Here is a 22,795-nt window from a genome sequence, read left to right as displayed (position 1 = left end):
GGTTTTGATTTCTATTTCCCTGATGACTTATTTGAAAAATGTTGTCATGTGTTTACTGCTCATACACGTATCTTCCTTTTTAAGTCTTTTGCTCACTTTTTCTTGGGCTATTTTTATAATGAATCTTCAGTTATTTAAATATTATTCAAAATTATATGTTATTTAATATATTTATACATTGTTATTGAAGTTCATATATATAAGTACTTTATCAGATAAGTGTTTTATGAATATAATTTCTCACTTTGTGATTTACCCATTTAACTGTGACTTCTGATGAACAGACTTTTATTTTGATGAAATTCAATTTATCATTTGTTTTCTCCTTTACAATTAGTCCCTTTTTTGGCCTCTCTGAAACATGTTTGCTAACTCCAGGGTCAAAAAGGTTTCCCCCACACCTTTTTCTAGAAGCTTCACAGCTTTTGCTTCACGTTTAGCCTCCAGCCTACTTTGAAGTAATGTATGTATATGGGATGAGGCTGATGGTGAAGGTTCTTTTTTTCTTTACTTTTAAACATAGTATTTTACAGGTGTTCCTGCACCATTTATGGTCGAAAAGATTTTCCTTCCCCATGGTGACTTTGCTAAAAATGCATCAGTTGACATGTCATGGGTCCATTTCCAGACTCCATCCTGTCCTGTGATACACGCTTGTCTCTCCTCACAGGTCCATCCTTGCAGCCGAAAGGCAGGTACTCAAAGTCCTCCAGCTCTTTTCTCTGCTGCAGGGCTGTCCTACCCCACATCTTCACAGACTCGCTGCAATTCCAGCCATTTTTTTTTTCCATTTGAGAACCTGAAAAGCTGAATCTAAAATTTTTATAGAAATAATTCATGTTTTACATTTTACCTTGAAGAGTACAGCAGAGGAGATAGAGGCTCACAGTACTTGGACTGTAGTCCTACTAGAAGGGCTGGGGATTCTTAAGGAAAGCCAGCAGTATTTCCTAATGGATAGATGGATGGTGGAGGATCATGAAAAGGCTCTGAGGCTTTCAGAAAAGTAGGGCACTTTCCTGCCCAGCCATGGCCTGACATCATATGGTTTGGGTGAACCCTGAAGGTTTCCAGGGAGCTGGGATGGGCTTGTCTGGGATGTGGCTGTCAGGGGACCCAGTGAGCCTTGTGGTTCTACAGCAGTGATGCTGTTCCTGAGGGAGGCTCAGGCTCTTGGCCATGGTGGCAGTCAGAGCAGCCCCACTCATTTGACCCGTGGGCATTCCCTATGATTTTTTTCCAAAGCTACATTCAGAAAAAAGCTTGCAATGACATGACCAACAAGGGCTTAATTTCCAAAATATACAAACAGCTCATTCAACTCAATAACAAAAACTCAAACAACTCAATCCAAAAAACAGGCAGAAGACCTAAATAGACATTTCTCCAAAGAAAACATACAGATGGCCAACAGGCAAATGAAAAGATGGTCCATATTGCTAATTATTAGAGAAATGCAAATCAAAACTACAATGAGATATCACCTTCCACCAGTCAGAATGGCCATTATCAAAAGCTCTACAAATAATAAACACTGGAGAGGGTGTGGAGAAAAGGGAACCTTCTACACAGTTGGTGGGAATATATATTGGTACAGCATGGAACAGTATGTATGGAGGTTCCTTAAAAAAACTATAAGTAGAGTTACCATGTGATTCAGCAATCCTACTCCTGGGCTTATATCCAGACAAACTCATTTGAAAAGATAAACACACCCCAATGTTCACTGCAGTACTATTTACAATAGCCAAGGCACGGAAGCAACCTAAATGTCCATCAACAGATGAATAGATACTAAGTATGTGGTGTATATATACAATACTCAGCCATAAAAAGAATGAAATAATGCCATTTGCAGCAACATGGATGGATTTAGAGATTGTCATACGAAGTGAAGTCAGACAAAGACAGATATAATATGATATCACTTATATGTGGAATCGAAAATATGATACAAATGAATTTATATCAAAACAAAAATAGATTGACAGACACAACAAACAAACTTATGGTTACCCAAGGGGGAAGGTGGTTAGGGAGGGAAAAATTAGGAGTTGGGGATTAGCAGATACAAACTACTATGTATAAAATAGATAAACAATAGTGTTCCACAAGTCACAAGATAGTGGAATAGGACGACATGTACTCATCTTCTCCTTCTAGAACTCCAAAATTGCAAAAACCGCTGAACAATCATTGACAGGAGAATGTTGGCTCCCACCAAAAAAAGATACTCCATATCCAAGGGCAAAGGAGAAGCCCCAACCAGATGGTCAGTTCAGTTCAGTTCAGTCGCTCAGTCGTGTCCGACTCTTTGCGACCCCATGAATCGCAGCACGCCAGGCCTCCCTGTCCATCACCATCTCCCGGAGTTCACTCAAACTCACGTCCATCAAGCTGGTGATGCCATCCAGCCATCTCATCCTGGGTCGTCCCCTTCTCCTCCTGCCCCCAATCTCTCCCAGCATCAGAGTCTTTTCCAATGAGTCAACTCTTCGTGGAGGGGCAAAATCGTGTTTAGACTCAAACCACATACCCACCAGAGATGCTTGCAGGGCTCAAACAAAACTTTGTGTGCACCAGGACCCAGAGACCCTACAAGAGACTGAGCCAGACCTGCCTCTGCATGTGTGAGTGTCTCCTGCAGAGCCATGGGTCAGCAGTGGCCTGCCATGGGGACAGGGGCTCTGGCTGCAGCAGATCTGGGAGGAGCAGCATGTGGCCTAAGTCATCTTGGAGGAGTCGCCATCAGCACCACCACAGAGCCACCAAGTAGTAGAGCCACAAACTGGAGAGAAATTATACCAAAGAAGTTCTCACACTGTTGCGAAAGTTCTAGGGCCCACAACAGATTTCCCAACCAGGAGATATGGCAAAGGGACTGAGAACCCCTAGAGCATTTGACTTTGAAGGCCAGTGGGATTTCATTATAGAACTTCCACACGACTGGGGAAACAGACTCTTGGAGCACACAAACAAAACCTTGTGTACCAGGACCCAGGAGAAAGGGGAGTGATTCCACAAGAGACTAACCCAGATTTCCTGGTGAGTGTTCAGGAGTCTCTGGCAAAGGTGTGGGTCGACATGGCCTTCCGTGAGGTTGGGGCACTGAATTCAACAGTCCTGGGAGCTGCAGTGTGCTGGCATAAGTCCTTTTGAAGGAGGTTGCCATTAATGTCATTACCCCTACCATAGTACCCCTACCTGAGGCCAAACTACAGGGAGGGACACAGCCCCCCCACTCATCTACAGAAAATTGGATTGAAGATTTACTGAACATGGCTCCACACATCAGAGCAAGACCCAGATTCCCCCATAGCCAGTCCCTCCCATCAGGAAGCCTCTTATCCTTATCCATCAGAGGGCAGACAGAATGGAAACCACAATTACAGAAAACTAACCAAACTGATCACATGGATTACAGCCTTGTCTAACTCAATAAAACTATGAGCCATGCCATGTAGGGCCACACAAGAAGGATGGGTCATGGTGGAGTGTTCTGACAAAACATGGTCCACTGGAGAAGAGAACAGCAAACTACCTCAGTGTTCTTGCCCTGAGAATGCCAGGAACAGTATTAAAAGCAAAAAGATATGACACTGGAGGATGAACTCCCCAGGTCGGCAGGTGCCCAATATGCTACTGGAGAAGAGCAAAGAAATAGCTCCAGAAGGAATGAAGAGGCTGAGTCAAAGCGAAAACAATGCTCAGATGTGGATGTGACTGGTGATGAAAGTACAGTCTGATGATGTAAAGAACAATATTGCACAGGAGCCTGGAATGAATCAAGCTAAATTGGAAGTGATCAAACAGGAGATGGCAAGAGTGAACATCAACGTTTTACAAATTAGTGAACTAAAATGGATCAGAATGGGCAAATTTAATTCAGATGACCATTATATCTACTACTGTGGGCAAGAATCCCTTTAGAAGAAATGGAGCAGCCTTCATAGTCAACAGAAGAGTCTGAAATGCAGTACTTGGGTGCAATCGTCCATCAGCAGATGAATGGATAAGAAAGCTGTGGTACATATACACAATGGAGTATTACCTCAGCCGTTAAAAAGAATTCATTTGAATCAGTTCTGATGAGATGGATGAAACTGGAGCTGATTATACAGAGTGAAGTAAGCCAGAAAGAAAAACACCAATACAGTATACTAACACATATATATGGAATTTAGAAAGATGGCAATGACGACCCTGTATGCAAGACAGCAAAAAAGACACAGATGTGTATAACGGACTTTTGGACTCAGAGGGAGAGGGAGAGGGTGGGATGATTTGGGAGAATGGCATTCTAACATGTATACTATCATGTAAGAATTGAATCGCCAGTCTATGTCTGACGCAGGTTACAGCATGCTTGGGGCTGGTGCATGGGGATGACCCAGAGAGACGTTATGGGGAGGGAGGTGGGAGGGGGGGTTCATGTTTGGGAACGCATGTAAGAAAGATTTTAAAATTAAAAAAAAATAAAAAAATAAAATAATTGAAAAAAGAAAAAAAAGAAAAAACAATCTCTAAGGCCATTTGGAGGAAGCAAAACCATCCAATCAGTGTACCATTCCTGGCTTTGTTCCTTTTAGTAACAGAAATATAATTGATAAGGTATTAAACCAGGTGCAGATAAAAAAAAAATGACAGCATGATCTCTGTTTGTTTCCAAGGCAAACCATTCAACATCACAGTAATCCAAGTCTATGGCCCAATCACTAATGCCGAAGAAGCTGAAGTTGAATGATTCTATGAAGACCTACAAGATTTCCTAGAACTAACACCAAAAAAGATGTCATTTTCATCATAGGGGACTGGAAAGCAAAGATAGGAAGTCAAGAGATACCTGGAGTGACAGGTAAGTTTGGCCTTGGAGTACAAAATAAAGCAGGGCAAAGCCTAACAGAGTTTTGCCAAGAGTCATAGCGAACGCTTTCTTCCAACAATACAAGAGATGGCTCTACACATGGACAACACAAGATGGTTAATACTGAAATCAGACTGATTATTTTCTTTGCAGCTGAAGATGAAGAAGCCCTATATCATCAGGAAAAACAAGACCAGGAGCTGACTGTGGCCCAGATCATGAACTCCTTATTGCAAAATTCAGACTTAAATTGAATAAAGTAGGAAAACCACTAGACCATTCAGGTATACAGTAGAAGTGACAAAAAGATTCAAGGGATTAGATTTGATAGATGGAGTGCCCAAAGAACTATGGATGGGGTTCATAACATTGTACAGGAGGCAGTGATCAAAACCATCCCCAAGAAAAAGAACTGCAAAAAGGCAAAATGGTTGTCTGAGGAGGCCTTACAAATAGCTGAGAAAAGAAGAGAAGTGAAAGGCAAAGGAAAAAGGAAAGATATATCCATCTGAATGCAGAGTTCCAAAGAACAGCAAGGAGAGATAAGCAAGCCTTCCTAAGTGATCAATGCAACAAAATAGAGAAAAATAGTAGAATGGGAAAGACTAGAGATCTCTCCAAGAAAATTCGCGATACTGAGGGAACATTTCATGGGCACAATAAAGGACAGAAACGTTATGGATCCAACAGAAGCAGAATATATTAAGAAGAGGTGGCAAGAATACACAGAAGAAATACACAAAAAGATATTCATGACCTAGATAACCACGATGGTGTGATAACTCACCTAGAGCCAGACATCCTGGAGTGCAAAGTCAAGTGGGCCTTAGGAAGCATCAATATGAACAAAGCTAGTGGAGGTGATGGAATTTCAGTTGAGCTATTTCAAATCCTGAAAGATGATGCTGTGAAAGTGCGGCACTCAATATGCCAGCAAATTTGGAAAACTCAGCAGTGGCCACAGGACTGGAAAATGTCAGTTTTCATTCCAATCCCAAAGAAAAGGAATGCCAAAGAATGCTCAAATTACCACACAACTGCACCCATCTCACAACACTAGCAAAGGAATGTTCAAAATTCTCCAAGCCAGGCATCAACAGTACATGAACTATGAACTTCCAGATGTTCAAGTTGGGGTTTAGAAAAGGTAGATGAACCAGAGATCAAATTGCCAACATCTGTTAGATCATAGAAAAAGCAAGAGAGTTCCAGAAAAACGTCTGCTTCATTGACTATGCGAAATCCTTTGACCATGTGGATCATAACAAACTGTGGAAAATTCTTAAAGAAATGGGAGTACCAGACCATTTTACCTGCCTTCTGAGAAATCTGTATGCAGGTCAAGAAGTGACAGTTAGAACTGGACATGGAACAACATACTGGTTCCAAATTGGGAAAGGAATATGTTAAGGCTGTATATTGTCACCCTGCTTATTTAACTTACATGCAGAGTACATCATGCGAAATGCTGGACTGGTTGAAGCATAAGTTGCAATCAAGATTGCTGGGAGAAATATGAATAACCTCAGATATTCAGATGATGCCACCCTTATGACAGAAAGCAAAGAGGAACTAAAGAGCTTCTTGATGAAAGTGAAAGAGGAGAGTGAAAAAGCTGGCTTAAAACTGAACATTCAGAAAACTAAGATCATGGCATCTGGTCCCATAACTTCATGGCAAATAGATGGGGAAACAGTGACAGACTTTATTTTCTTGGGCTCCAAAATCACTGTGGACTGTGACTGCAGCCATGAAATTAAAAGACACTTGCTCCTTGGAAGAAAAGCTATGACAAACCTAGACAGCATATTCAAAAGCAGAGACGTTACTGACAAAAGTTTGTATAGTCAAAGCTATGATTTTTCCAGTAGTCATGTATAGATGTGAGAGTTGGACCATAAAGGAAACTGAGAACCGAAGAATTGATGCTTTTGAACTGTGGTGTTGGAGAAGACTCTTGGGAGTCCCTTGGACAGCAAGAAGATCCAACCAGTCCATCCTAAAAGAAGTCAGTCCTGTATATCAATTGGAAAGACTGATGCTGACGCTGAAACTTCAATACTTTGGCCACCTGATGCGAAGAACTGACTTATTGGAAAAGACCCTGATGCTGGGAAAGTTTGAAGGCAGGAGAAGCGGAGGACAGAGGGTGAGATGGTTGGATGGCATCACCTACTCAGTGGTCATGAGTTTGAGCAAGCTCTGGGAGTTGGTGATGGACAGGGAAGCCTGGCGTGCTGCAGTCCATGGGGTTGCAAAGAGTCAGACACAACTGAGCGACTGAACTGAATTGATGCTGGAGACACAAACTGAATTTTTGTTTCAGAAACAGCAAATTATACCTAAACATAAAAGTTATGTGTGTGTAGCATTTTAAAATATTTATATGTACATACATATATATAAGATACATACATATTTTCAATCCTAACTGAAACATTTGCATTCCTTTCCTCATTCCTATTCCTTTCCTCTTTCTGTCCAGATGAGGCCCTTACCCTGCCCTCATTCACAAGGGCACCCAGGAAGTGGCCAGAAGGGCCAGGGAAGAGCCAGGATACAGCATTAAAGGCAGAGGCAGGGGCAGGTGCTGACAGACCTGTGGTGTGGAGTGAGCTCGTGTATTGTGTGTGTGCTATGTGCATGGGCTATAATGTGCATGTGTGCCTTATATATGGGAAGGGGGTGGAGTGGGTATAGGGTTCTGTCTATGGTATGTGCATGTGTAGTGAGTATTTCTGGTGCCTTGTGTGACATATGTCGGGCTGGTGTGCAGACTCTCCATGCATTTGTGGTGGGGGTTAGGGGGTCTTTTGCATGTGTAGTATATGTGCCTTGTATGGTGTGTGGGGTGTATTATGTGCTAGGTTGCATGGCATGTGTGGTGTATGTGATTGGTGCGTGACACATATGTTGTATGTCCTATGTGCACACTGTATGTGGTGAGATATGAGGTGTGTGCACGGGGGGGCATGTGAATGCATGTAAAGTGGGTGTGCATGTGAGATGTGTGCATGTTATGTGTGTGTGTGTGTGACGTATATTATGTGATGAGTGTGTGTGCTGTCTGGCAGGGGATGAATGGTGGGTGTGCAGGGTAAATATGCTATGTGGTGTGTGTGGTGGGTATGGATGGCAACTGTGCAGGGAGTGTGTGTGTGCACTGTTTTATGTGCACACTTAGGCTCCCGAGGGCAGCTATTACTCTGTCTCCCTCCAGGGCAGGCACAGACGCAGCAGGGTGCCTGCATCGTGAAGGATGTGGGGGATACAGTGGACACACGGGGGTGCCCTGGGGACCGCGGCCATGCATGCATTCAGTTTTGCAGGGTTGCTTACATCTGAAACCCAAGCTGCCCTCTTCTGAGCACCAACCCAGGCTCAGGTGAGCAGACGACAGCTGCCCCTCGGGCCTATATCCTGACAGGGCAGGGCCACGGGCAGTTCCCAATGTGCAGGTGCACGAGCAGTGTAGAATCTGCATGTGTGGCATGGCCAGGAGTTTCCTGGGGAGAAAGTCACTGAGGCACCTTCATGCTCACCCCTCCCCGCCCCCCCCCCCCCGCCACCATCACCACTGGGAACTGAAGCCTGAAATTATGGAACCAACTGTTGAAAGTGCAGAACAATCAACGAGTTTTTCAGATTCATTTTCTGAAATGGTTTAATCTATGCCTGAGGCCAAACATCTATTAATTAAGTAGAAACTCCGATCTCTACATTCCCAATTGGCTGCCGCAGCACTGCATGAAGGGTCTGAGGCTGTGGCTCTGGAGCAGGGCCCTCCTCCCACCCCTTTGACTTTCTCTAGTCACAAGCAAGACTGTGCTGGCTGCACATGGGCAGGAAGTGATGAAGGATGAGGTTCGCACCCCGAGCACTGAGCTATCTCTGTGAAGGATGTGCAGAATCCACGAATGTCACACTGTGGAAGCAGCGCTGGTATTGACATCTATGGGCCTTTCTGCATACTTGCAGAGTTCAGTCTCCATTACAGGAGAACATTATTATGAGCACAGTTCTTCATTTATCTCAGCCTAAGTTAAACATCTAGATGACCCTCTACCAAAATCACCAGTGTGAATCCAGTGATCCGCATACCTCCTAATATTCCACTCATCACTGCTTTTGGCTGGCAATGTTTGGCGAGCAAAGATAGAATAACCTAGATTTCATATCAGCACCTCTGGCTAGATTGACAGGATTATTCTGAAACTTTGCTCTACTGTTTTACAATCTTCACTTGCAAAGCCCTGGCAAGTTGATTTTAGCCTCAGGAAGATATAAGGGGCTGCAGACCTGGGGCAGGCTTTTCAAGGCCTCCAGTTATAAACACACACAAAATCACAAAGAGCTGGACCAAGAGAGTAGAAGGAACATAAGACAAAGATATTCTGTTACAAGAGACAGCAAAGGAGGATTGTAAGCAGCAAGAGGACAAAAGAGGGAGGTGAGTAATGTTCATTTTGTGATGCCTACCAGACTGTTAATTCCTCTTAGGGAAGGAGTTGATTTATATTCATTTTTGAAGGAAATGGCAACCTACTCCAGTACCGTTGCCTGGAAAATCCCATGGATGGAAGAGCCTGATAGGCTACAGTCCGTGGCATTGCAAAGAGTTGGACATGACCGAATGACTTCACTTCCACTTTATTTACCATAGCACTTGTTCAATAAATGCTTTTAACATTGCAAAAAAAAAAAAAAAAAGTAGAGAGCTGGAAACATGTCACATGCCTCTCAACATGGAAAGTCATTCTTAATACTGCTGTCACATGGAGCTGTTTAAAATAAATCGGTCAGGATTTAGATGGTTAACAAAATTAACTGAATTTTCTAACATGACTTGTAAAATGTAAACCATGGCAGACAATCAGTGTTCATAGTTTTGAAAAGCTCCTTTTGCTGCCAAAATGTATGACATCTAATAGCAATGGAACTATAAATCCCGTACACAATTCATCTGTATGAACAACAACACTGCAAAGCTACATAGCTGATGTTGATATCTGTCACATTAACTGTCTAATGTACAACTTCTGTTTTTGAAGGAAGTAGTCAACCTGGGGATTAAATAGGCAATTTTACACCTACATTCTTCCCACATGTGAGTTAAGTAATACTATTTTAAGAGAAGCTAAATGCTGACACCAGCCAATTTGGGATTTTTTAATTAAAAATATCATACATAAAACTACTGTATACTTATTTTAATAGTGAAGCATTGATCACTGATATCACAGTAAACAAATTCAAATCATACTTGGGAGGTTTGTTTCTGGCAATGGAGGACTAGGTTGTTTCAGACCAACACACATTGGAATAACTAGAAAACATGGCAAGGTATAAGAAAGAAGCCTCTTTGATAACATCTGAGAATACAAGGGCAGTGCGGAATTTCAAGGCTAAGATCTGGGAGGAGATCGACAACAGGGGAGGTGAGACTTGCACTGAGAGTCACTTTTCCTACTGGGAGTATCACCAATGATGAAAGCAGTGGCTGAGAGGCTGAAAAGACGGGCAGATCTTTCAACAAATCTTGATCTTGGAAGATAAAAACTGAATTCAAGGTTCATGGAGAAGAACAGATCTTGGTCAACAACCTCAGCTCTTAGTTGGGACCTGAAAGGATGACACTTCAAAAGTCAGAGTGAATTAGAAGTAGAGCAGTCATACTATGGAAATAAGTCCAACTTCACTTAAATCTCTGATTATTTTATTAAAGTAGTCTTACATTGTTAATACCCCCATCCAAACTGCCTGAAATAAGCAAACTGAATCCTCTCTGGAAAATGATAAACTCATCCAGAGCTTAAATTTGTACCTTAAAATTTTAATATATAATCCTATATCCAGCATTTGTTAAAATGATCAGGAAGATGAGAAATTAAGACAGACTGAGAAATAACAGAAAACCAAACAGCAGGAAGAGAAAAACAGGAGATCTCAACAAACATATACTTTAATTATAACAAATATGTTGACGTTAAAGAATTTTGGTAGAGAACTGGGAAATGTAAAATAAGCCAACTGGAAACTCTAGAACTGAAAAACAGAATAACTAAAAACTCAATGGGCAGGTTTGAGAGTTGACTTGGTACTCACATAAAGAAAACTGATAAACTGGAAGATAGGTCAGAAGGAAAACTCCAGCCTGAAGCTCATGTGTGCGTACGCACACACACACACACACAGAGCAGGGACAGGAGGGTGGTGATTAAGAAAATAAGTGTAAATCTATAAGCATAAGCACAGGCAAGGAGCATCGTATCCAAAATATGTATAATGGAGTCCCAGAAAGAAAAAAATATTTTAAAAAAGATATTGAGAGAATTTTCTAAAATTCATGAAAGAGATCAAGCCACAGATTCAGAAATGACATGTCTACAATGTGGGAGACCCAGGTTCAATCCCTGGATTGGGAAGATCCCCTGGAAAAGGGAATGGCTGCCCACTCCAATATTCTTGCCTGGCAAATTCCATGGACAGAGGAGGCTGGTGGGCTACAGTCCATGAGGTCACAGAGTCAGACACAACTAAGTGACTAACACACATGTGAACCCCAAAGAAATGCTGGAAATCTATAAGGAAGAACAGAATTTTAAAGCCAGGAAGAGGAAAAAAAGAGACATATTACCTTCAAATGAGCAATAAGGAGATACACAATTGACTCCTTAATGGAATAATGAATGCCAAAAGAAGATGGAATGACATATTCAAAGGGCTTAAAGAAAACAAATGACAGTCTAGATCCCTGTATTTTGTAAAAATTCTCCTCCAAGGTAAAAGCAAAATTTTTAAAAATCCAGGTAAAGTCTGACAGCATTTATTGCCAGTGTACCACACTAAGGAAAATACTTAAGGGGGTTCTTTAGACAGAAGGAAATAATCCCAGATGGGAGCCCAGAGGTCCAGGAAAGAATAAAAAGCAGTGGAAAGTTTCTAAAATGTCTAAGTAAGTACTGATTCCACAGAGAATGATGCTTGCTTTATGGGGTTTAAAATGGAATCAAATTATGGGACAGAATTAGCACAAAAGTCAGGAGGGGGTAAATGGAATTAAATTCTAAGTTCCATGAACTATCTGCAGTGTGGCAGAGGCACTAATTTAAGGGGAAACTCTGTTTTCAAGTGTGCATGTTATAATCTCTATAGTAACTGCTAAAAAATACTGAGGGACTCATGGCTAAGAAGTCAGAAAGTGAAAAATAAATAATAAACATCTTGATTTACACAAAATAAGTCAAGAAGGATGAAAAAATGGAACAAAGAACAGATAGGAAAAACAGTGTGATGGACCAACACAACCCTGTAAAGCAATTATCCTCCAATAACAATAAAAATGTAAAAAGTGCAATATTAGATCTATAACCAAATATATCTGTTATCACATTCAATGTGGGTAAACTAAATACGCCATGTTATAGATAGATTATCAGCCTGAATAAAAAAAACTAATTATATATTGCTTAGAAGAGCTACATCTTAAATACAAGGTGTCAGGATGGTTAAAAGTAAAAGGAAAAATACATAGTGCAAACACTAACCAAATGAATACAGAAATACTCATTTTGGGAAAGCAGACTTTAAAGAAAATAAAATTTTAATAAAGTTAGAAGAAAAAGTGTTGATTATGACAATGGAGTCACTGTCCAACAGGAAGATGTAACAAGATTAAATGTGCTTAACCTCAAAGTATATAAAGCAAAAGCCAAAAGAAAATAAAGAGAAACATACACATCCACAACCACAGTTGGAGGTTTGAACAGGTGCTTTCAGTAACTGAATAGAACAAGCAGATGAAAATAGTATAGATTTAAGTGCACCCTAGAGCTGACTCCTCAGCCATGGGGATCCCACGGCTCATACTGCAGACATGTGGCTCCAGTGTTTCAGTGTCCACCTTTTTGGAGTGAGGGATGAGGACCTAGGGCCTGGCACCTCTGGCTACTCTTCTTTTCACTGTCTATTAGGGAAAAAAACTGAATCCAAAGGTGGTTTGTGTATCTTTACTAGCTGAATTAGTGCTTGCCCTTGCCTTGTTTTTTTTGTGTGTTAGAAATTAGTGACAAAAAGATAAACAGAAAAATCCTCAAAAGCTTGTCAATTTAGCAGAAATGTCTAGCCTTCAATATAAATATTTGAAAAGGCTGAACTGAACATCAATAATCTAAGTTGGGTGTTGGCAAATTATAGCCTGCAGGCCAATTCCAGCCTGCCTGTTTTTGTGCAGTGCACAGGATAAGAACAGCTTTTACATTTTAAAATAGTTAAAAAAGAATATGTAACAGAAACTGTACACAGCTCACAAAGCTTAGTGTCTTTACTGTCTGTCCTTTTGCAGAAAAGTTTGCCCACCCCGACTCAAGTATACATATTAACTGGTTAAACAGAACAGCAATTTTAACCAATAAATAAGAAGGGGAAAAAAAGGGACAAAGAACAGTTAAAGAAAAATCAGTGAGATGATAGATCTATAACCAAATATAGTAAGCATTTATAAAGGTAAGAGCAGAGCTTCATTAAATAGACAAATAACAATAGAAAGAATTAATAAAGCCAAAAGGTTGTTTTTTGGAAAGACTTAATCAATAACCCTGGAAAGCTGGATCTATCTCTATCTCCATATCTATCTCTATATCTGTCGCTGTCTCAGTCTCTATTTCTTTTTCAGTCTCTCTCTCCATCTCTATCTATATGCAAAAGAAGTCAGACATACAAGAATATATACTGTATGATTACATGTATACAAAGTTTAAGAATGGGAAAAAAACAAATCTAAGACAAACCACAGTTGTGGTTGCCTTTGGAGAGAAGGAAGGTTAGTGAAAGGAGAGGGGAGGAAATGGACTTCTGGGAATCTGGTAATATCATAGTTTTTAATTTCTGTCAGTGATGATTATCAGTGATGAATTATGAGAATTCATTAGGCTCTAAACTTATACTTTTTGTAATTTATATGTGCATACAATACTTCAATAAGAAAATTTAACACTTTTTTTTTGTTTTAAATTGCAAATACTTTGCAGCTGACTTTGTACAAGGTTTTGTGCAATGTCATATGTTAGGTTGTTACTCGGAATACATCTGGATTAAAGATCTAAATGTAAGATCAGAAACTATAAAACTCCTAGAGGAGAACATAGGCAAAACACTCTCAGACATAAATCACAGCAGGATCCTCTATGATCCACCTCCCAGAATTCTGGAAATAAAAGCAAAAATAAACAAATGGGATCTAATTAAAATTAAAAGCTTCTGCACAACAAAGGAAAATATAAGCAAGGTGAAAAGACAGCCATCTGAATGGGAGAAAATAATAGCAAATGAAGCAACTGACAAACAACTAATCTCAAAAATATACAAGCAACTTCTACAGCTCAACTCCAGAAAAATAAACGACCCAATCAAAAAATGGGCCAAAGAACTAAATAGACATTTCTCCAAAGAAGACATACGGATGGCTAACAAACACATGAAAAGATGCTCAACATCACTCATTATTAGAGAAATGCAAATCAAAACCACAATGAGGTACCACTTCACACCAGTCAGAATGGCTGTGATCCAAAAATCTGCAAGCAATAAATGCTGGAGAAGGTGTGGAGAAAAGGGAACCCTCCTACACTGTTGGTGGGAATGCAAACTAGTACAGCCACTATGGAGAACAGTGTGGAGATTCCTTAAAAAATTGCAAATAGAACTACCTTATGACCCAGCAATCCCACTGCTGGGCATACACACCGAGGAAACCAGAATTGAAAGAGACACATGTACCCCAGTGTTCATCGCAGCACTGTTTATAATAGCCAGGACATGGAAACAACCTAGATGTCCATCAGCAGATGAATGGATAAGAAAGCTGTGGTACATATACACAATGGAGTATTACTCAGCCGTTAAAAAGAATTCATTTGAATCAGTTCTGATGAGATGGATGAAACTGGAGCCGATTATACAGAGTGAAGTAAGCCAGAAAGAAAAACACCAATACAGTATACTAACACATATATATGGAATTTAGGAAGATGGCAATGATGACCCTGTATGCAAGACAGGGAAAGAGACACAGATGTGTATAATGGACTTTTGGACTCAGAGGGAGAGGGAGAGGGTGGGATGATTTGGGAGAATGACATTCTAACATGTATACTATCATGTGAATTGAATCGCCAGTCTATGTCTGACGCAGGATGCAGCATGCTTGGGGCTGGTGCATGGGGATGACCCAGAAAGATGTTCTGGGGAGGGAGGTGGGAGGGGGGTTCATGTTTGGGAATGCATGTAAGAATTAAAGATTTTAAAATTTAAAAAATAAAAAACTAAAAATTAAAAAAAAAATAAATAAAAAAAATAAAAGCATCCAGGGATCGAAACTAGATGAAGAGGAGATAGAAAGGCTTTTCACTGAATACCATTTTGTCCCTCCTGGGGTTGTAATGTGTGCATGTTTTATTAAAAATAAATGAACTATTAAAAAGTAGGAAAAAGTTATTAATATATGGCAAAATGTAAATAGAATATTTATAAATATAGATATAAAAATATAAATAAGTACATAGTTTTATATACTTGTCACTTTTAAATTAGTCTATTATGATTCACTGTTAGTCCAAAGTTAATACCAAATTAAAAGCAGTGGTTCTTATTCTTATGAGCCTGATTATTATCACCAAAATAATTCAGGCAAGAAGAGGGAAGTATGCTAACAGTTCCTAGATCATGGAATAAGCATTAACACTTTAAAACAAACCGTTAGAGGAAGAGCCATGACTAATAAGGCAAATGACACACAGGTGATAGAATAAAACTTCCTAAATATCAGGAAACAAACAGAAAATGAATCTGACACTGGTCTCTTCCAAGGATTTATCAGTAGTCCATCAGGACTGTCCCAGATGGACTTTGGCACATCTAGTGGTGAAGGGCATAAAACTTCAATTTGTATGAAGCATTGATAACCACCCTCTACCTGGGCCCTTATGTACTTGGTGCTGTACACGTATGATTTCATTTAATCACACCACCATTTTATATCTGCAGAAACTGAGGCTCATATTTAAACCCCTTGGTCCAATGGTTCCAGCAGGCCAGGAAGTGGTAGACTAGAACTTGGACACAGGATGGCCAGCTTCACAGAAACACTACAGCTGATTGATTCTCCAATCAGCCCAGACAACAACTTCCCTCCGTTGTCAGTAGCTGCTTCTATCCCCTTCAACGTGTGGTAGCCACACTCCAAAACAGCCCCCAGAGATCCCAGCTACTGTTACTTACACCTTTGTTTTGTCCCCTCCACATTCTACCAGAGTTGGTTTGTGTGTGCCCAGATATGGCAGAAATGATAGGATGTCCCATCCAAGATTACACTGTGAAATAATGTGGGTTTTGTCTCGATTCCCTCTTTCTCTCCATCCCTTTCCCTCTGTCTCTCAATCAACTCATCTTATGAGGATATTCAGGCACATAGTGAGACATTGAGGTCCCCTGCCAAGCGCCAATGAAGAGTGGAGATCCACTGGCTACCATGTGAGGATCCTGGAACAGATCCCCCAATCTCAGTCAAGCTTCAGGTGATGCAGCTATAACTTGATTGTAATCTCATGAAAGATGGAACCAGAACCACACAGCTAAGTCACTTCTGGGTTCTCAGTCCTCTGAAATGGTATGTGAAGATATATGAAAGGTAGTTTAAGCTGCTAAATAATGGGATGATTCAGTAATGTAGCAATACAAAAAAAAAGCCACCATGACACCAGACTTTGATGACATAAACATTCCTGATTTTAAGTAATACAAGAAGTGCTGCAAGATACTACCTGTGCACCAGAATGGGTGAAGTAAAGAAGATGACAACACCAAAGATTGTTCATTAAGATTATAGAGCAACTGGAACTGTTATACACTGTTACAGTGGAAGTATAAAACAATACAAACACTATATGAAAAGGTCCTGCAGTTTCTCTAAAACTGAACACACACTACCTATGATCCAGTTATAGCTATGATCCTAGCTATCTACTCTCATGTATTTATCCAAGAAAAATGAAACCACGTATCCATAAAAAGACATCTAACCTTCTGAAACTGAACCAGGAAGAAACATAAAATCTTAACAGACCCATCACAAGCACAGAAATTGAAACTGTAATAAAAAAATCTTCCAACAAACAAAAACCCAGGACCAAATAGCTTCACAGGTTGAATTCTACCAAAAATCTAGAGAAGAGCTAACACCTATCCTACTCAAACTCGTCCAGAAAATTGCAGAGGAAGGTAAACTCCTAAACTCATTCTATGAGGCCACCATCACTCTAATACCAAAACCAAAGATGCCACAAAAAAAGAAAACTTCAGGCCAATATCACTGATGAACATAGATGCAAAAATTCTCAACAAAATTCTAGCAAACAGAACCCAACAGCATACTAAAAAGATCATACATCATGACAAAGTGGGCTTTATCCCAGGGATGCAAGGATTCTTCAATATTCACAAGTCAATCAATGTGATACACCACATTAAAAAATTGAAAGATGATCCAGAGAAATGATATGGGGTGGGAGGTGGGAGGGGGGTTCAGGATTGGGAACTCATGTACACCTGTGGCTGATTCATGTCAATGTATGACAAAATCAATACAGTATTGTAAAGCAAAATAAAGTAAAAAGAAAATTAAAAAAAAGAAAAAACCCCATATGATTATCTCAACAGATGCAGGGAAAGCCTTTGGCAAAATTCAACATCCACTTATGATAAAAACTCTCCAGAAAGCAGGCATAGAAGGAACATACCTCAATAAAAGCCATATATAATAAACCCACAGCAAACATTATCTTCAATGATGAAAAATTGAAAGCATTTCCCCTAAAGTCAGGAACAAGACAAGGGGGCCCACTCTCACCACTACTACTCAACAGAGTTTTGGAAGTTTTAGCCACAGCAATCAGAGAAGAAAAAGAAATAAAAGGAATTCTGATTGGAAAAGAAGTAAAATTCTCACTGTTTGCAGATGACATGATCCTCTACATAGAACACTCTAAAGACACCACCAGAAAATTACTACAGCTAATCAATGAATATAGTAAAGTTGTAAGATATAAAATTATACACAGAAATCCCTTGCATTACTAACAATGACAAAATATACTAACAATGACAAAAATAGAAAGAATAATTAAGAAAACAACTAATCTCAAAAATATACAAGCAACTTATGCAGCTCAATTCCAGAAAAATAAATGACCCAATCAAAAAATGGGCCAAAGAACTAAATAGACATTTCTCCAAAGAAGACATACAGATGGCTAACAAACACATGAAAAGATGCTCAACATCACTCATTATTAGAGAAATGCAAATCAAGACCACAATGAGGTACCACTTCACACCAGTCAGAATGGCTGTGATCCAAAAATCTGCAAGCAATAAATGCTGGAGAAGGTGTGGAGAAAAGGGAACCCTCCTACACTGTTGGTGGGAATGCAAACTAGTACAGCCACTATGGAGAACAGTGTGGAGATTCCTTAAAAAATTGCAAATAGAACTGCCTTATGACCCAGCAACCCCACTGTTGGGCATACACACAGAGGAAACCAGAATAGAAAGAGACACATGTACCCCAATGTTCATCGCAGCACTGTTTATAATAGCCAGGACATGGAAACAACCTAGATGTCCATCAGCAGATGAATGGATAAGAAAGCTGTGGTTCATATACACAATGGAGTATTACTCAGCCATTAAAAAGAATACATTTGAATCAGTTCTGATGAGATGGATGAAACTGGAGCCGATTATACAGAGTGAAGTAAGCCAGAAAGAAAAACACCAATACAGTATACTAACACATATATATGGAATTTAGAAAGATGGCAATGATGACCCTATATGCGAGACAGCAAAAGAGACACAGATGTGTAGAGTGGACTTTAGGACTCTGTGGGAGAGGGAGAGGGTGGGATGATTTGGGAGAATGGCATTGAAACATGTATAATATCATGTAAGAAACGAATCGCCCGTCTATGTTTGATGCAGGATACAGGATGCTTGGGGTTGGTGCACGGGCATGATCCAGAGAGATGATATGGGGTGGGAGGGGGGGTTCATGTTTGGGAACTCATGTACACCCGTGGTGGATTCATGTCAATGTATGGCAAAACCAATACAGTATTGTAAAGTAAAATAAAGTAAAAATAAAAATTAAAAAAAAGAAACAAAAGATCTATATATAGAAAACTATAAAACACTGATGAAAGAAATCAAAGATGACACAAATAGATGGAGAAACATACCATGTTCATGGATCAGAAGAATCAATATAGTGGAAATGAGTATACTACCCAAAGCAATCTATAGATTCAATGTAATCCCTATCAAGCCACCAACAGTATTTTTCAGAGAACTAGAACAAATAACTTCATAATTTGTATGGAAATACAAAAAACCTCAAATAGCCAAAGCAATCTTGAGAAACAAGAGTGGAACTGGAGGAATCAACCTGCCTGACTTCAGACTATACTACAAAACTACAGTCATCAAGACAGTACAGTACCAGCATAAAGACAGAAATATAGACCAATGGAACAGAATAGAAAGCCCAGACACCTTATCTTTGACAAAGGAGGCAAAAATACACAGTGGAGAAATGACAATCTCTTTAACAAGTGGTGCTGGGAAAACTGGTCAACTAAACTGTAAAAGAATGAAACTAGGACACTATCTAACACCATACACAAAAATAAATTCAAAATGGATTAAAGATTTAAAGGTAAGATCAGAAACTATAAAACTCCTAGAGGAAAACATAGGCAAAACACTCTCTGACATAAATCACAGCAGGATCCTCTATGACCCACCTCCCAGAGTAATGGAAATAAAAGCAAAAATAAACAAATGGGACCTAAGTAAGCTTAAAAGCTTTGTATAATGAGGGAAACTATAAGCAAGGTGGAAATATAGCCTTCAGAATGGGAGAAAATAATAGCAAATAAAGGAATTGACAAATAATTAATCTCAAAAATATATAAGCAGCTCATGCAGCTCAATACCATAAAATTAAAAGAGCCAATAAAAAAAAGTGAGCCAAAGATGTTAAACAGACATTTCTCCAAAGAAGACATACAGGTGGCTAACAAACATGAAAGATGCACAACATCACTCATTATCAGAGAAATGCAAATCAAAAGCACAATGAGGTACCATCTCACACCAGTCAGAATGGCTTCTATCAAAAAGTCTACAAATAAATCCTGGAGAGGGTGTGGAGAAAAAGGAACCCTCTTACACTGTTGGTGGGAATGCAAACTAGTACAGCCACTATGGAGAACAGTGTGGAGATTTCTTAAACACCTGGAAATAGAACTGCCATCAGTTCAGGTCAATCGCTCAGATGTGTCCAACTCTTTGCAACCCCATGAATCGCAGCACGCCAGGCCTCCCTGGCCATCACCAACTCCCAGAGTTCACTCAGACTCATGTCCATTGAGTCAGTGATGCCATCCAGCTATCTCATCCTCTGCCGTCCCCTTCTCCTCCTGCCCCCAATCCCTCCCAGCATCAGAGTTTTTTCCAATGAGTCAAGTCTTCGCATGAGGTGGCCAAAGTACTGGAGTGCTTTGCTTTAGCATCATTCCCTCCAAAGAACACCCAGAGCTGATATCCTTTAGAATGGACTGGTTGGATCTCCTTGCAGTCCAAGGGACTCTCAAGAGTCTTCTCCAACACCACAGTTCAAGAGCATCAATTCTTCGGCGCTCAGCCTTCTTCACAGTCAAACTCTCACATCCATACATGACCACTGGAAAAACCATAACCTTGACTAGATGGGCCTTAGTCGGCAAAGTAATGTCTCTGCTTTTGAATATCCTATCTAGGTTGGTCATAACTTTCCTTCCAAGGAGTAAGTGTCTTTTAATTTCATGGATGCAGTCACCATCTGCAGTGATTCTGGATAAAGTCTGACACTGTTTCCACTGTTTCCCCATCTATTTCCCATGGAGTGATGGGACCAGATGCCATGATCTTCATTTTCTGAATGTTAAGCTTTAAGCCAACTTTTTCACTCTCCTCTTTCTCTTTCATCAAAGGCTTTTTAGTTCCTCTTCACTTTCTCCATAAGGGTGGTGTCATCTGCATATGTGAGGGTATTGAAATTTCTCCCGGCAATCTTGATTGCAGCTTGTGCTTCTTCCAGCCCAGGATTTCTCATAATGTACTCTGCATGTAAGTTAAATAAGCAGGGTGACAATATATAGCCTTGACATACTCCTTTTCCTATTTGGAACCAGTCTGTTGTTCCATGTCCAGTTCTAACTGCTGCTTCCTGACCTGCATATAGGTTTCTCAAGAGGCAGGTCAGGTGGTCTGGGATTCCTGTACGACCTAGCAATTCTACTTCTGGGCATACACACTGAGGAAACCAGAACTGAAAAAGACTCATGTACTCCAATGTTCATTGCAGCACTGTTTATAATGGCCAGGACATGGAAGCAACCTATATGTCCACTGGCAGACGAATGGATAAGAAAGCCATGGTACATATACACAATGGAATATTACTCAGTTATTAAAAAGAACACATTTGAATCAGTTCTAATGAGGTGGATGAAACAGGAGCCTATTATACAGAGTGAAGTAAGTCATAAAGAAAAACACCAATATAGTACATTAAGGCATATACATGGATGTGAGAGTTGGACTGTGAAGAAGGCTGAGTGCCGAAGAATTGATGCTTTTGAACTGTGGTGTTGGAGAAGACTCTTGAGAGTACCTTGGACTGCAAGGAGATCCAACCAGTCCATCCTGAAGGAGATCAGCCCTGGGATTTCTTTGGAGGGAATGATGCTAAAGCTGAAACTCCAGTACTTTGGCCACCTCATGCGAAGACTTGACTCACTGGAAGAGACTTTGATGCTGGGAGGGATTGGGGGCAGGAGGAGAAGGGGACGACAGAGGATGAGATGGCTGGATGGCATCACTGACTCGATGGACGTGAGTCTGACTGAACTCTGGGAGTTGGTGATGGCCAGGGAGGCCTGGCATGCTGCGATTCATGGGGTTGCAAAGAGTCGGACACAACTGAGCGACTGAACTGAACTGAACTGATGGAATTTAGAAAGCTTGTAATGATGACCCTATATACAAGACAGCGAAAGATACACAGATGTAAAGAACAGACTTTTGGACTCTGTGGGAAAAGGCGAGGGTGGGATGATCTGAGAGAACAGCACTGAAACATGTATAATACCATATGGGAAACAGATGCCCAGTCCAAGTTCAATGCATAAAACAGGGCACTCAAAGCCAGCGCACTGGGACAACCTAAAGTGATGAGATGGGGAGGAAAGTTGGGGAGAGAGGTTCGGGATGGGGGACACATGTACACCTGCGGCTGATTCATGTCAATGTATGGCAAAAACCACCACAATATTGTAATTTAATTAGCCTCCAATTAAAATAAATAAATTGATTTTTTTAAAAAAAAGACACATAAGAATGCCTGTAGCAGTCTAATTCATAACAGCCAGATCTGGAAACCACTCAGATGCCCATCTAACAGTGAACAAGTAAATTAACTGTGGTATATACATATAATTGGAATACCACTCAGCAATGAAATAAGCTACTGATACACACACACATGAATCTCAAAATCATGCTCAGTGAGATTGATATAGTTAACTTCAGGCAGGTTGATAAGTAGTCCAAGGCCCCCTAGGGAGGAGGTACACATTCTGTGTCTGAGCAGTCACACAGGCACTGTGCTAATGATTATATAGCAACAATATATCTTGCTTAAAGGCATGGTTTCCTCCTCAACAGGAACTCATTCCTTCTGGCTAATCTTGTACTGAAGTTATCTTAAGATGTACGCCTTGAGAAAGGGTCTGGTTGAAATTTTACAACATTGAGATATTCTTTTCATCTGTT

General features: G+C 40.3%; 1 protein-coding gene across 1 annotated transcript in view; it reads right to left on the bottom strand.

Annotated features, from left to right (window-relative positions):
- Positions 1–22,795, bottom strand: part of OTUD7A (OTU deubiquitinase 7A) — a 382,459-nt gene that overhangs the window by 120,461 nt on the left and 239,203 nt on the right. The gene's annotated exons all lie outside the window — the stretch shown is intronic.

This window comes from Ovis canadensis, chromosome 18 (assembly GCF_042477335.2).
Source record: "Ovis canadensis isolate MfBH-ARS-UI-01 breed Bighorn chromosome 18, ARS-UI_OviCan_v2, whole genome shotgun sequence".
Lineage (NCBI taxonomy): Eukaryota > Metazoa > Chordata > Mammalia > Artiodactyla > Bovidae > Ovis > Ovis canadensis.
The sequence above is the reverse complement of the archived record's forward strand: the minus strand, read 5'-3'. Positions and strand labels throughout refer to the sequence as shown.